At 39.3% G+C, this 5,075-nt stretch overlaps 1 pseudogene; it reads left to right on the forward strand.

Moving 5' to 3' along the window:
- The first annotated feature begins 1,768 nt into the window (after positions 1-1,768).
- Positions 1,769-2,378, forward strand: LOC101958793 (large ribosomal subunit protein uL6 pseudogene; annotated as a pseudogene).
- The last annotated feature ends 2,697 nt before the right edge of the window (positions 2,379-5,075 follow it).

The raw sequence follows: 5,075 nt of genomic DNA on the forward strand, positions 1-5,075 counted from the left end.
TGATGACCCCATGGCTCTTGAAGCAGCAGTGCTCACTCAAGATTTGAAACCCCATCAGAGAATACTCGATGAGTTGAATGTAAATCAAATATCTGGCTTTGGTTTTAAAAGGAAAGAGAGAGAGAGAGAGAGAGAGAGAGAGAGAGAGAGAGAGAGAGAGAGAGAGAGAGAGAGAGAAACATCTTTTGTGCACCTCTTCCTCCAAGACAAAATACAATGGGGTGTTCCCCAAAGAGAAATTGGGGTCTTGAATTGAGATAGCATAACTACTAAATGTCAAGTGAAGAAACTAGAAGGGGTTAGTTTTATTTTAACTCCTTCTAGAGGAAGATAGAGTAAAGACAGTGTCTTAGCATAAAGAACTTAGTTTTTCCTGCACCAAAAGGAAATAAAGCCCTTTACTAGAGGGAGAACACTGGATCACCTGAAGTAGCCTGGCAAGAATGAGATGGCGTTTGGTTGAGGAGGCTGTAAGCATGTCCCCAATTAGAGAAGTTTATAATAAATGAATTCTAATCCAGATTCTTCCTCAGTGTTGGAAAGGCAATCATTTTTCAGAATCATTCAGTGACAACTCTGAAGTCTATAGTGGGCAAGTGAGGAGATTTGCACCTTAGAGGTTATCTATAACAGTACAATTTTATCAACATGGAAACTGAGACCTAGACAGACAAAATGATCCCCCTCACGCTCCCACGGGCTCTCAGTGAGTATCGAAAGAAGTTACAAGACCCAGATGTCTATGTTCCCAGTCCATCCTTCTTTATTTTCACTGAGAAAGTGCATTTCATAATAGAAATATAAAACCTACTGAAATCCTCCAATATGCCCATTGTTGTTAACAGAGCTAACAACACAGGAAATGTAGTCATGTTGGGAGGGGAAAGTTGAATGGGAGGCGAAGATAATATGAACATTCATTCAAACCTGATTTACTGTTTTGATATGACCTCTAATTTACCAACATGCCCTTGACCTTTCTGGTAATTAAAATTTTGGTGTTAAAGGAAAAGTAATATCTCTCCACTAGCAAGACCTCAGGAAAATGTCACCATGAAGGTGCAAATGTTTTTCATCTGCTTAGCAAACTTTTTGACTGATGAAAAATCAATACTTCACCAATTCTTATCGCAGGTGTTGTTTGTCTCATGTCTCCTACGTCCGGATACAACCATTTAAACACAACCTTAATGAGAAAAATAACCTATGGCTGATCTGGAAATGCCTTAAATGGATTTGTAACTGAAAAGATGTTTGTTTCTTAAAGGACAAATCCATTATGTGTTGCCACTTTTTCCAAGGTTCCTGGAGAAATTAGCTTAATTATTTCTTTGGTTGCCAGAACACAGCAAATCTTTCCTTTCTTGAGAAAGAAGGGCAAACGCTATTGTTCATTGGTTTCAAGAAATCCCTTCATAAATCAGAATACTGAAATGGCTAGATTAAATCATTAGACACCCTTTTTTGAAAGACAGAGAATATTAATTCTTCCTCATCAATGTAGAGGCAGAATTAAAATAAGAGTTTCCTTAGAGGCTGTGTCTAAGGAAAAAGGAGACAAAATGTGAAAATCTCAGTCATTCAGAGACCTCATAAATAGGTCTAATAGTTGAAGCCTCCTATCTCCTTTCAAATTGATGTTGAGTATAGATTCTCTAACTGCATCCTAAAATACAGTGTCCATTAGCAGCCAAGGAAAGGTTAGAAATGACTCAGAAGCACTTATTTAAAAGAAAATCAAAAGAAAAATAAGAAAGAACATTAATGGATGGGGGGGGAGGTCTGTCCTTCTCTCTTTGCCACATCTATTGTGAAAACAAAGACCACTCTCAGCAATTAGAGTGTCGACATTCCAGAACATGTTGACATCACTGTGAAGGGATGCTTAGTTATTGTGAAGGACCCTAGAAGAACCCTCTGGAAGGACTTCAATAACATCAGACTTGAACTCAGTCTCCTAGGGAAGAAAAAGAAGAGGCTCTGGTTGACAAATAACAGGGCAAGAGAGAAGACGTGGCTGCAGTTCACACTATCTGTAGTCATGTGCGGATAAGCTGGGCTTCCTTACAAGACAAGGCCTGTGTGCACTCTTGTCCCCATCAATGTCATTATTCAAGAAATGGGTCTCTTGCTGAGATCTAAAATTCCTTGAGTGAAAAAATACATCTGCAAGGTTCAGATGAGGACAGGTGCTGCTTGTTCAGTATCTCAAGCCCAGAAAGACGCGTTAATCCTTGAAAGAAATTATATTGAACTTGTTTCAAATTCAGCTGCTTTGATTTAGCAAGCCACAACAGTTAAAAAAAAAGGATATCCAAAAATTTTTGGCTGGCATCTATGTTTCTGAAAAAGGAACAGTTCAGCAGGCTGATGAATAAGATCTGAGTTACCCAGCTATAGAAACAAGAGCCCAGATTATAAGATCAATTTGTGGTATTTGAATGATACAATAAAAGACCTCTATTGGAAAAAAAATGTCATCCAAAAATTAAGAGTCTCTCACTTCTACTACTATTGCCCCCACTGATAGTCTCTGGGATCTCTAAGAGCTATTGGATAGTTTGCTGTACTGGAGTGGGACTGCCTCACCCTCTCAAGAGCACCAGTTCTTTCATTTGACAGTTTATAGTCAAGTGACAACCCCGTTTACCACCTTACAATTCCACAGGTAAGAGCTAGCCCTGCTCGTCCTTGGTTAACTCTATTTTCTTTAAATGGAGTGCACACTGGGCAAGTGTCTGTGCAGGCTTTTGAGCAACCAACTTCTTTCTCATTTGCATTTATTCACCTTGGAATGTTGACCATGATCTTTCTTTTTACATTCCTGATATTTTAGGAGAGAAATACTCACATTTAACCAATAGTGGAAACCATCAGGGAAGAACATTGTTTGCCAGACACCTTTAAAATAATGAAATGGCAAGTTTCCCCCATCACAGCTACAATATCCTATGGAATCAGTAGAGTTTTTTTGAAAAGCTAACAATCAGTTTGACTTAGAACAATTCTTTGGGAGGAGGGCTTAAGGTAGCAAGATTTTGTTCCTAAAATATAGAATAGTGGTTTTCTTACATCAAGATCCAGATAGATCTGAAACAAAAGTTTAGCAAAAACAAATAAGCAAACAAAAACTCTCACTTATTACAGGCATGCTTTTTCCCACTTTTGTTTCCTTTTCATGTTATTTGTGACCCATTAAACTGATGTGATGACCCTGTGATTACTTTTAAACTACAGTCTAAAAAGCATGCTCTAAAATGTGGAGAAATTCTCTCCTAATCTGGAGTCATTTAAAGCCATATTTTAAGAAGTCTACAGTTAGGCTGCACGTCAGATCCACCTGAGGAACCATTGCTCTGGTCTAGAACACTAATAAGAAAACTATAAGTTCTTTTATGGAAATATACTGTTTGAAAGAATCTCTCCTTGTAAAGTTACTTTACATAATATGAATTTGTCAGTGGACAGGCTATTTATCGGTTTGTTATATTCAGCACAGGATGACCTATAAAGCACTGTACAATCTGTTTTTCCACTGGAGCAGCAGAATTCCTATTGGCCAGGAAGCCTGAGCAGCTTAATCTCATGTTCTGGACACAGTTCGGATCAGGCAAGGGTTATTATAGAGCTGCCGCTGGTATCCACGACCTTTCCCCTAGAAAGCTTTATTTCCACGAACAGAAACTGGATGCCTAAGAGCTTATGCATGGAAAGTTATTGCTGCCTCACCACAGTGACCTTTTACCTACTTAACTTCTCCTTGTTGACTCCGGCTGTGGTCTGTCCAGCCCTGCTGTGGGCGTTGGTCTGACCTCTCACCCACTTAGCTTCACTAAAGAGAAGGCTGGTCTCTGCTCAGCTTCTGCAAAACAAACTGTTCTTTCTTGCAAAATAATGTCTATGAAAACCGTGCGGTGCAGAAAGTAACTTTATTTTTGTTTTTAAAGAAGAAATGAAACCTGTGAATTAATTACTGCTCTAGGAAAGGAAAACTATCCCTTTGTTCCAACACACATTGACTTCTGAGGAGACAGTGTGTTGAAAGGAGATGGGGAAGAAGCCTAGTGTGCAAAGGGAGCCCAGCCTTTCCCATCTGAGTTTCCATTCTGCGCTCAGCACTGGCTGTTGAAACCTGGCCAGGCCCCTTTTGTCAACAAGAACATAAACATGTGCCCAGACTCAGCACAGTTGGATCCTCAAGTTTATTTCAAAACAGAGATTCTAAAGAGGGAAAGGAACATGTGCCTGTGTGATTATTGTCAAAGTTGGAAACAGTCTAGATTTCTCTCTGGTGGAGTTAACACCATGATCTACTTGTGAAAGGACATCAGGTAAAATAAGTGTCATACAACACACCAACCATTGAATGTCAAGCATCTGCTTGGTTTGTTTTAAACTCAGTTTCATACTGTTGCCTGGTTTTGGCCAAGAGAGCAAACAGGCATTCTTAGTTCCAGAGTGTCAAAAACATTAAGGTAAAATTTCTTTAGAATTCTCAAGACCCAGGAGAGTTTGGCAAAGGTATCTGTTTAAACAGAGATTTAGACAATTCATGTTTCCTACTGGCCGTGTGACTTGGATGACTTAATGTTTCTTCTTTCACTTTTTCCTCTGCAGGTGAATAAATCGGATTAAATGAATGATTTTCACATTTGTCATGGGCAGTTTTACATTTGTAAAGTGTAAAAATGATTTTTTAAAATGATTTTCACATTTGTCATGGGGCAGATTTTCCAAACGGAAAAGGGAAGGTGGAGGCAGGGGTGTTGCTGTAGACCAGATGCCTCACTGGGAAATGCCTTGGACCCCATCCCAGGAATAAAGGGGTTGCATCCCCAAAACCTAATTCACACATACACAGGCATCTGGAGTGTTACATTGGGAAGAATCCCAAGACCAACCTAGACCAAATAGGAAAGGATACGATCTATTAGCAGCCGCCGTTGGACCGGGAGGGACTGAGAGCTTGCATAACATACACTTGCTTAAACTAGTATTTTCAAACAAACAAAAAAATTTGGCGTAACATCTGGATACCTGACATTTCACTGCCAAATTTTTGAGACTAATAGAGC

Source organism: Ictidomys tridecemlineatus, chromosome 2, assembly GCF_052094955.1.
Source record: "Ictidomys tridecemlineatus isolate mIctTri1 chromosome 2, mIctTri1.hap1, whole genome shotgun sequence".
Lineage (NCBI taxonomy): Eukaryota > Metazoa > Chordata > Mammalia > Rodentia > Sciuridae > Ictidomys > Ictidomys tridecemlineatus.